The sequence below is a fragment of the Microcebus murinus genome, chromosome 6 (genome assembly GCF_040939455.1).
Source record: "Microcebus murinus isolate Inina chromosome 6, M.murinus_Inina_mat1.0, whole genome shotgun sequence".
NCBI lineage: Eukaryota > Metazoa > Chordata > Mammalia > Primates > Cheirogaleidae > Microcebus > Microcebus murinus.
Window position 1 is genome coordinate 72,866,927 of NC_134109.1, and position 12,141 is coordinate 72,879,067.

The window sequence follows — 12,141 nt, forward strand, 5'->3', positions numbered from 1 at the left end:
AACATTGTACTCCCATTGTATTCTGAAATAAAACAAATAAAAGCCCATATTATCACATTCTTTCTAACTCCTTTTTAATGTCCTATATGACTTAGAAAATAGATGCATAAAATAACAATAAATATATGTTAGTGGGAAACAATGCTTAAAGATATAATCTGTGAAATTAACAACATAGAGAAGGTGGTAAGAAGCTGGTAAGGAGATATTTTTGTATGCTATTGAAGTTAAGTTGGTTTCAATTTAAACTAAATTGTTCTAAATTAAGAATGTTAATTGTAAATCCCCATGGTAACCACTAAGAAAATACCTTAAAATACAGAAAGGGAAAATCAAAGGTAAACACAATGATACACGACAAAATATCAATTAAATACAAAAGAAGGCAGTAATGGAAAAAATTAGAAACAAAAGTGGTATAAGACATACAGAAAACAGATAGCAAAATGGTAGTAGTAAGCCCTTCCTTGTTAGTGATTGCACTAAACACAAATGTATTAAACTCTCCAATCTAAAGAAAGAGATTGACAGAATAAATTTGTTTAATTGATCCAACTATATTGTCTATAAGACAATCACTTTAGACCAAAAAACACAAATAGTTGAAAGTGAAAGGATGGGAGAAAATACTCCTTGCAAGTAATAACCAAGAGATCTGAAGTGAATATACTCATATCAGACAAAATAGACTTTAAGTCAAAAACTATTACATAGAAGAACATTATATATTGATTTTTAAAAATTAACCAGGAAGACATAACAATTATAAACACATGCACACTAAACAACAGAACACCAAAATGTATGAAGCAAGCATTGAGAGAATTGAAGGAAGATATAGAGAGTTCTACAAAAATAATTGAAGCTTTTGAAATCCAACTATTATTAGTAAGGGATAGAGCGTCTAGAGAGAAGATCAAAGAGGAATTCTGCCTCAACTGAAAAAATTCAAAAAGTTGGCAAGATATATACACTCCCAAAACAGATATAAAATATCTCTTAAACATATAAAAAATTTCATCTTCATCCATAATAAGATAAAGGCAAATTAAAACCACAATGAGATACTATTTCTCACACATAGGTTGCTAAAAATGTGAAAGCTCTTGGCAAGACTGTGTAGAAACAGTAAGTTTCTCATGAGAATGCAAAATAGTTAAACCCCTAGAGAGGAGAAGTTGGTAATATTTACAAAACTATGTATGCATTAGTCTTTGATTCATAAATCCCACTGTTAGGAATTTACCCTGGAGACACACCACCAAAAACACAAAAATATATATGCAGCAATGATTGCAAAATATTGAAAACTACATATAGTGCAAATATTGGAGATATTGGTTGAATAATCTATGAAACATACACACAATGGAATATTATGCATCTATAAAAAATTAAGAACTGATAGGGAATGATTTCGTAAATGAAAAATACAAAGTGCAAAAGAGTATGCATAATACTCAAATTTTGTTTTAAAAAAAGAATAAATAAGAAAATGTATTAACTTACTCATTTAAAAAATGCAGCAAAAATTTGCCATAATCTGATAGCATATGTTCTCTATGAGAATTGGGAGGAAATTGGGCAAAAGGGATATAGGAGAATAGGATAATCTTTAAGAATGCTTTTATGTATAATTTTAAATTTTTAGTTGAGTTAATCTTTTTGCATATTCAATATTTAATATTAAGCAAAGATAAATTATTAAAAGACCCAAAATTGAATGTAAAGGGACACAAATGAATTGAAATAGATTTCAAATGAATTAATGGCATAATCAAACTGAAGGGGAAAAAAATAAGAATTAATCTAATTAACTTTTAAAACTGTTCCTTCTTTTATTTCAAATTCACTTTTGAACATAGTACTTTGACTATATCCTATTCCTTAAAAAATAAAATAACTGCAAGAAAATTGTTAAATCTTCATGTTAGTTTTCTTTTCTTTTTTATATTGGTATAGATATAGCAATTGTGAAATAATTATATGTGCATTTCAGGATTAAGCCAATGAATAAATATATTTATGTTGTTAGGATCCAGGATTCTGACTATGAAAGGACAGAAATACAAAAATGTAATAGGAGAAGACAAGAATCATCCCACTGGAGTGGATTAAAACTGGTGTCATCAATATAAACATACTTTCTCTCTCATTCACTCTCTCTTTATCTCCCTTTCTATATATAATGTGAGTATATTATATTATATAATATATATAATAATATATATTATAATATATTATATATACATATATTATATATTATATATTATTATAATATATTATATTATAATATATTATGTATTATATTATATATTATATGCTACTATATAATATTATGATATATAACATATATGTATACACATATTAAGCATTAACAGGTGCTACTAATAGAGGAGAAAAGGCATAATTAAATCTCCTGGTGAATGAACACACCACCTCCTATAATCCCACCAAAAATAGAATTAAACATATATATATAGTCAAACCTCTGGATCCAACTGCCATTAGATACAATACAAAGGTTAGTGGAAATGTTGCTTTTCACTCAGAGTCTGTAATCAGCAAAATTTAGAGTATAGGAAAATAATTTTTTTCAACAAATAAATTGTATGGAAAAGAAAAGTTTGGAAGGGAACCTGCATATTAGATGAGATTTAACAAAAAAAAAAAATGCCAAATAAAAAAAATGGGCAAGACTAAATGATAGTGTATTGGAATGCACACTTGAAAGACAAAGCTGTGAAAATGCAAAAAGGTCTTTACTGTAACCATCAGGATCATATAATAGTTACTTTTGAAAAGAAAGGTGGTTACAATTAGGAAGAGTCACATAGAGGAATTTTGGAATGGCTGGAAAAGTTCTAAATCTTGACATGGGTGATGATTACAAATGTGATTACTTTATAAAAATTGAGCTATAAATTGTTTTGTGACATTTTCTGTTTTATGTTTTATTTTACAACTTAAAAATAATAAATAAATGAAATCAAAACCAAAGCTTTTTGAACAAGTGGCAGCACAAAGTCTCCAATCTATAACTACCCTTGTCTGGAGACCTACATGCAACTACCATTGCCAGAGGCTAATCCTGTCAGTGCAGTCATACTTTTACCCTGAAACACAATAAACAAGGGAAATTTTGCTCCTCTGATTCACAGCGTAAGGCAACGTCATCTTCAGGGAGTCAGAACTAATCAGAAAGTTTCTCTCTGTTGCATAATACTCCCCTGTGCAAACAGTTACACAAAATGCTGCGATAGTTAATTTACAGCACTAATTGTACTTGGGTAGTGACCAAATGGAACTTCAGAGACCTGCAATTGCCAGCCTGAAATGGGTCTGTTATGGGAATTGTCTTCTAGAATCATGCTGGTTTTCCCAAGGTAACTAAGGGGAAAAGTGGTTAATGGGTCACTTGGGGGGTGCCATCTTTTTCTGTAAATTACCTTTTCTTTCTCCTACTAAGAATTTTTTTTTTTTTTTTTTTTGGCCATGAAGCCAAAACATGGCCTTTGAATAACAAGGAAAGTAGATTATAATTGAATAAAATTAACAGAAAGAAAAACAGTGTGAATAATTTTATGCTTTTAAAACTAATTCTACACTATGAAATTCTACACTAGGAATATAAACCATAGCCTCATCACATGCACTTTAATACATTGAAGTAGCCCATATAATCTATTGCTTTGCCTAGCTATCCATTCATTAACTTCTGCATGAACGGGGATGGGGGAAGTGAGATGCAATGGAATGAATACAATGGAAATTACAAAAATCTAGGTGGGAGAAATATTGATGATCTGTTGGTCCATAAAAATTTTAATTTGCAAAGTATAAACACCAATAAGAACATTAACACAGATCTTAGAAATATTAGTTTTACTGTGAACAGAACCATCCAAAGGTTAATTTTCTATAGTAACAATTTTAAAAGAAAATGTTGGATCTGGTCCAGGAGAATACAATGAATGAAAAAAATACAAATTAAGAGTAAACATAAATTAAGGGGAAAAAACATCTAATATTCAAACATAGCCAAAAAGAAGAAAATGTCTACATAATTGTTAAAGCCCATGATTAGAAACAAATGTAAATATGGTGGCAAATGTTTATTGAGTAATTCATCTATGTCAAGCAGTGTATTAATGCTTTATTTTTATTTTGCACTTAATCTTTGCCCTAACCATAAAGTTAGTGGAGCTCACATTTGAATGTAGGGAATCTGTATCTCCAACCAGTTTTGCTCATATTTGTTTCCTGTGCATTTTTGTAAAGTATGTGTTACATATATACATATACATATATAGAAAGGGAAGGGAGAGAGAGATAGAAATATAAACAGAGACAGAGACAGAGTGACAGAAAGCATGTAAAGGTGATTTACGGAGTTTGGTGTAACTTCAGGATAATTATAATTAAGTAATTAACACAGAGGGTTTTTTCAAATCATTTATATCAAATAGAAAAAAAAAATATAAGCATCAGGAGACTGCCCTGTCACTCTGTAATATTCCCATCATAATACCACAGTCTCAAGTCAGTGCCCCAAAATACTGTTCAGTTCAACAAATGTTGAATGGCTATGGGAAACCAGCAACTATACTGGGTGCTCCAGATACAAAGATGAATGAGAAGTCATCTCTGTGGTCTGGAAGCTTGCGTCTAGTGGGAGAGACATATAAAGAAAGTACTCTAATAAGTGAAAAACTAGATTAATTAATAAAATAATACAAAATCACAGAGTAAGTGTTCAGGGAAGGCTTCCAAAGTCAATGATACCTCATATGAATCCTCAAAATGAACAAGGATTAACCAAGTGAAAAAATGTGTGAGTATTCCAAACAAAAAGGAACAGCATGAGCAAATGCAAGGTGGTAAGAAATAAAGGAAAGTATAAAGGGGGTGTAAGCAGCTTTGTATTACTGATAGATAATTAGAATATTGGGAGTAACAAAAGCTGGAGAAAAAGTGTCCAGGTTATGAGAAATTTTGCTTGAAATATGAGAAATTTGAAATATAAGAGATAGGGAGACTATGAATATTTTAATAAAGATAGTGTTTTAGGTTGATCATTCTGGCTAAATTGTTGGGGAAAAGATTTAAGAACAAGACAGGAAACAAGAAGAATATTTAGGAAACTACAGCTACCGTACAGATGAGGGGTAATCAAGGACTTAAATGAGTAGTGAAAATAGAAATAAGGAAGCAAATTCAAGAAAGAAATGTCTTTGGAAGTAAAAAGAACATGACCTGGTGTTTGATTGATTGTGGGAAGTGAGGAAAAAGGATGAATAATAGGTGGATGATGTTTATTCCAACAAATGCCTCCATTCCACTCTTACCACATGAGAATGTGTAAGTTATCCTATGTCACAGAATTTATATGATCCATGGAGAGAAGGTAAGAAGGGAAGGGGGATAAGGAAGTATCCTAAATTGACTGGAGAAAGAGGAGTATTGCACAGAGAAAAGTATGAAAATGTATACTTAGTGTTTAAAGATTGACAACAAAGTGAATGCCTATGTATCCACCATACAGGATATGAAACAGAACATTACTAGTGCCTTCCAAGCAACCTTGGGTGCCCCTTCTGAATTACTGTGTTTCCCTGAAAATAAGACAGGGTCTTATATTTATTTTTCCTCAAGAAGACACCCTAGGGCTTATTTTCAGGGGATGTGTTATTTTCCCCTCAAAGCCTCAGCTTGCAGCACACACAGGGTGGCCGGGACCTGACGTGGGGAGCCCGCACCTTTCCGGTCACTTCTGGGATAGTAGCTGTCACCATGGGGCAGATGAGAAGGGCTGCTTATCCTCTTTACCACTCCGAGAAGAAATGCATGGGTTGTGCAGATACGCTCTGTAGCCACGCCCATCACTAGGTCTTATTTTCAGGGTAGGGCTTATATTGCGCAAATGCTTAGAAATCCTGCTAGTGCTTATTTTATGGGTAGGGCTTATTTTCGGGGAAACACGGTACATTTGAAACCAAGGGGTTGATTGGATCAGGTCTGCCTGCCTTGCTTGCTCTCGGTCGCTTGTTTTTTGTTTTGAGTTCTTTTGTTTGTTGGGGAGGGGGGAGGTTGTTTGTTTCCTTATTTCATGAAGCTGAAGGCTTTGCAGCTGAAAGCTGAAACTTAAGCTTTGCTGGCTACTTTATTGATAACATTTATTATTAGTTAGTTCACCATGGTAATGGTGCTTCGGTTGTTTTTCAGGTACTTGGGCCAGCTCCTGTCCAGTTCGAAACAGTTCAGACCACCCACCCTTCAACCTGGGCATGCGCAAGTGCCCCAGAGATGGCCTTCTGACTTCAGAAAGTCAAAAACTCCACCGTCAGGTCACGCTACCGCCACTCTTTTCCTTCCATTTGCCCTATGAAATGCCATGAACCCTAACCACGCTTGCGCAAAATAAACCTGTTACTTCATTTGTCCCCACTGCCAATCACCTTTCTCCACACCTTAGGCCTCCTCACTTCCCTAACCTATAAATATTCCTAAACCTTATCTTCAGAAAGCCAGATTTGAGAGCTGTTCTCCCGCTCCCTGGCTTTGCAATTAAATCTTTTCTCTTTTACAAAACCCATGTCACAGTGATTGACTTATTCCGTGCAGGCAGAACAGACTTGGACCTGGCTGGTAACATATTGTCCTCTATTTTCTAGTAAAAATAATCACTATCCTTCCATTCCATTGTGTGTGTGTGTGTGTGTGTGTGTGTGTGTGTGTGTGTGTGTGTTTTATAGACTATAACCCATGAATGGATCCCAACTAATGTATTATTTAGTTTTGCTCTGATTGACTCTTACATAAATGGAATCATATTTTAGAAGTTCTTCAAGTACTTTCACTTTATTCAAAAATAAGTTTGCATATTTCAACCATGTAAGTACGTGTTGCTGTATGTAGTTCATCCATTCTCATTACTATTAATATATGGTATTCTACTGCATAAATTTCTCAGACTTCATTCTTCAGGTCTATTGTTGATAGACACTTGGAGTTTTTCCAGTTCTTAACTGTTACTAACAATGCTGCCGTGAACATTCTTTTGTGCTTCTCCTAGTGCACATATGCAACAGATTCTCTGGGGTACACACTTAAGAGTGGAATCGTTGAGGTATTCAGCCTTGCCATGGAGTGCTATAATGCTTTTCAAAGTGGTCCTACCGATTCACACTCCCACCACCAATAAATAAGCATTACCATTGCTCCTCATCCTTACTGACACTTAATATTGTCAGACATCTTAATTTTTCTCAATATGATGAAATGTTATCCCCATTTTGTTTCAAATTCGCATTTCTCTGATTGTTAGTAAGGTTGAACATACATTTTCATTCATTTATTGCTCATTTGAGTTTCCACATGTGTAAGGGACTATTCGAGATTTTGCCATTTTTCAATTAATATATATATTTATCAATATGTATACAAGCATAGCACACACACTCTCTGAATGAAAATCTTTCATCATTTATATATACTTTATCATGAAAATATTTTCTTCAATTTGAGATTTTCCTTGCCACTCCCCTCAGATATTTCTGTTGCTGTTAAGAAGAGCTCTAAATTTTGATGCATTTAAGTTTCCCAATCTTTTCCATTATTCTTTTTTATCCTTGTATGTCCATGGGGGAAAAAAAAGCTCTTCTCTAGTCCAGTGTAATGAAGATATTCTCATGATTTTTATACAAATTTTATAGTTTTTCAAGTTTTAAATAATGTTTTTAATTTTTTATTTTATTTTTTATTGGATTTGCATTTCATTTAATTTTTTTTTTATTTCAGCATATTACGGAGGTACAAATGTTTAGGTTTCATTAATGCCTTTGCCCCACCCAAGTCAGAGCTTCAAGCATGTCCATCCCCCAGACAGTGTGCAGTGCACTCATTAGGTATGAATAAACCCATCCCCTCCTCCTCCCTTCCACCTGCCCGACACCTGATGAATGTTACTACTATATGTGCACATAAGTGTTGGCCAGTTAATACCAATTTGATGGTGAGTACATGTGGTGCTTGTTTTTCCATTCTTGTCATACTTCACTCAGTAGAATGGTCACATTGTCTTTCTTATAATTAGTGATTCCATAGTCTATTTTATTCATCTTTTCCTTTTAGTCACAATTATAGTCTTATATGTAAAAGAATTTCTTGTGAATATTATGCAACTGGCTCTTGTATTCAGTCTGATAATTTCTTTTAAATGGCATGTTCTGAGCATTTTTAATTTAATGAAATTATTAATATGCATGGATTTAAGCCTATTATAATACTATTTGTTTCATCTTTGTTACATCTCTTCTCTGCTTCTTGGTTCCCCTTTCTTGCTTTTTTTCAGATTAGATACTCAAAAAGGGAAAGGATGGGTGTGGTAAGGGACAAAAAATTACCATGTATTTACATGGTTGAAATATGTAAATTTATTTTTGAATGAGGTATTTGAAGAACTTCTACCATATGATTCCATTTATATAAGAGTCAAAAAGAACAAAATGGGCATAATGTACACTATTCAGGTAATGGATACACTAAAAGCCCAGACTTTAAGACTTTACCACCATACAATATATATATATAACAGAATTCAACTTGTATCTCCTAAATATATTAAAATTTTAAAATGAAAAAAGAATTTATAACAGTGTAACTTAATTTTCTTATGTTGTCCTTTTGTTATTGGTTTAATATATTATACTTTTATGTATATTACATACCCTAGCACATATTACTATTTTTTCCTTTAAGTGAAATAATTTATAAAGAATTTTTAACTAATTCTTTAACATTTACTCATATATATTGTGTTTTTAATGTTCTTCATTTCCTTCTTCAAATTAGTCTTCCATCTGGCATCATTTTCCTTCAGTCTGAAGAACTTCATTTAGCATTTCCTTAGTGTTTGCATTTCACTAATGACAAATTCTCTCAGCTATTGTTGTATGAAAATATCCTTATTCTACCTTCATTATTTTGCTGGGTATAGAATTCTAAGTTGAAAATTACTTTTCTAACTTTAACACACTAACTACCATGTGAGCTATATTTAACTCATGATAGTTTTGAGCCCTGGGCTTCGTGAAGTATATGTAACTCATATTTCTTTACCTTGGGAGCTGCAAGAACTGGTTTTCAAGTTTGCTTATAACTCACACGCAGAAAACAATAAAAAATAACAAATTTTTTCATTAAATTAGAAAGGATCATTTTGTTTCCAAACTTTTTATTCTATTTTTGTAATAAAGCACCATGGCCCCAAGGGGGGAAAAATGTCTAGTGTGGCAGTCAATGTGTTAAAATATCATTCTGTTGTCTTCTGGCTTCCATTGTGATGGAAATTTAGGCTCCATTCTTACCGTTTTCTGAATGAAATGTGTATTTTCCCTCTGGTAGATGTTTTAAATATTCTCTTTGTCTTTGGTTTTCAGAAGTTTCACTTTTATACACCTTGATGTCATTTTCTCTGTATTTATTCTATTTGAGGTTTCATAAATTTCTTGGGATTATTGTCGAAGTCTTTCCTCATGTTGGAAAATTCTCTGCCATTATCACTTCAAGTATTTCTTCTGCCTTCTTATCCTTTGATTGCCCTTTGAGATTCAAACATTAAGTTAGATCTTTTGATATTATTTCTCAAACTATGACATTTCTCATTTTGAAATGAATATTCATTTCTGGTTTTGATTCATCTTCCTCCTTGTGCTTCAGCTTATATAATTTCAATGGACTATCTTCATATTCATTGATTATTTCTTCTGCTCTGTCCAGTCTTACTGTAAGCCCATCTAATGAATTTTGTATTTCAGATTACATATTCCTCAATTCAAGAATTTACATTTAGTTACATTTGGTTCTTTGTCTTTCTTTTTCTCTTCTGAAATTTTCATCTTTTCTTGAATTTATTTAATATATTTCTAAGAAATAAAGTCATTATTGGCTTATTCCAATATCTTCTTGTCTTGACTATTTCTTCTCTGCATTGTCACATTTCTACTTCTCTTCATGTCTCATAATTCTTTGTTACATGTCAGTCTTTGTTTGCAAAAGGATAGCAAAAACTTCAGTTGATACTTTTTCCTGTATCAGAAAGCAAGGTTGAGAGTTGGTACCTTCAAATTCATCAGTAAAATAGATCAGGTCCTGGTTGCATATTTAGCTACTTTCAATTCAACATTTGCTTCAAATGTCTTGTGTGTAGGGTCCACCAATCCTGAGGAAGCACTTATTTGCAGTAGAATTAATTCTGCATCCAAGTCTCCTCCTGATTCTAATCCCCCATGCCAGCCCATAAGGTTGTTAAAAGATCAGATGATTTCTTATTACCCCAACAAAGTCTTCCCTCAAATGTATTGTAGTTTCATACCCCTTCTCACCCATGCACCCAGGAGGAAAACCAGGCACCAGTCTCTATTCACTTACAGAAGGCTCACCACTTTCTGAAGTTTACTTCATATAAACGTTTTTCCATGCTTAGTTGTTTTATGCATTTATAAAATTATTTTATATATCATTTGATTTCTCATTATTATAGCAAGAGTGATAGTGTTTTGCTGCTTCTACAAAAAGCAAAGAGTGGCAGAATAACAAGTAGCAAAAATTGAACTTTAGTTTAAATATACTGTGGTTAAAAACAATGGTTTGTGCATTAACAATACCTTGAAATTTGTTGGGATTTGTTACATAGCTCAATATATGGCCAGTTTTTATAAATGTTCCAAGTATGTTTAAAACAAATATGTATTCCATAATCATTCATTGAATGTTTATTCCAAGGTAGTGATATATATATATATATAAATTTCCAATAGATCAACTTTAAATCTTTTACATTTGTTTTTTTGTCTGCTTCATCTACCATCTACTATACCACTCCCACTATGATTTTTATCTACTTTCTTCTCCAAATTTGTATCAATTTTATATATTTTGATACTATGTTCTTATATGCATACAAATTTAAAATTTTTATAACTTCCCTGGTAAATTTAAGTGACTACAGATGCTTCACAACTTATAATGGGGTTACATACTGATAAACCCATCCTAAATTGAAAATATTATAAGTTGAAAATGCATTTATATACCTAAACTATCAAACATCATAGCTTAGCCCAGCCTACCTTAAACATGCTCAGACACTTACATTAGCATACAGTTGGGCAAAATCATCTAACAAAATGCCTATTTTATAATAAAGTGCTGAATATCTCATGGAATTTATTGAATCCTGTTCCAAAGATGAAAAAACAGATGATTGTATGGGTACTCATTATTAATATATAACGCTCAAAGCACACTGGGCCTGAATAATGCTTAAAGCATTAAACTAAAATTAATTCTGGATGATGTGGATACTGCAGCAACAGGGTCATAAATTTATCTCTTTTCTGAGGTGGCTCAAGAATGGCTGGTAGAAGGCACTAAGGCATTGACACTTCATGATTTACGAGGCATAGTGTTCTTCAGGAATATCAATTGTTTTTTTTTTCCTTTCATTTTATCATATTACGAGGTACAAATATTGTTAGGATTACATATATTGCCCCTGTCATTCCTCCCCCAGCCCCCGCCTTACCAAAACATCAAGCCTGTCCTACCCACTGGTGGTGTGCATCGCACCTATTTTGTAAGTATATAACCTTCCCCTCCTCCCCACTCCCATCTGCCCACCACCCGATAAAAGTTTTGGTTTTTTTTTTTCTTTTTTGACCTTTGGGTACCATTGTATATCTTTGCCTTTCCCTACGAAGGGTTAGAGGTATTCCCTCCCTCACCCTTCATGCTCGCCACAACCCTAAGATGTGTATCTCCCCGCCCCCAAACCCTGGTGAGCACCACCACCATTTAGGAAGTATCAAGTTTTGACTGTACAGTTTGTTTGTTGTCATTATTACACAGTACAGTACAGTTCTACTGAATTTTTATCACTTTCCTTACCATCATAAAGTCAAAACATCATAAAACATCATAAATTTTAATTAATAAATTAAAATTAAATATGAGGGATATTAATCCCTCATAATTCAGGGACCATGCGTATATTATTGTTATTATTATTAAGTTATTATACCATATCAGGTAATGCTTTTTGCCTCACCATGCATTTTATCTGATGTTGTATCTAAGCAA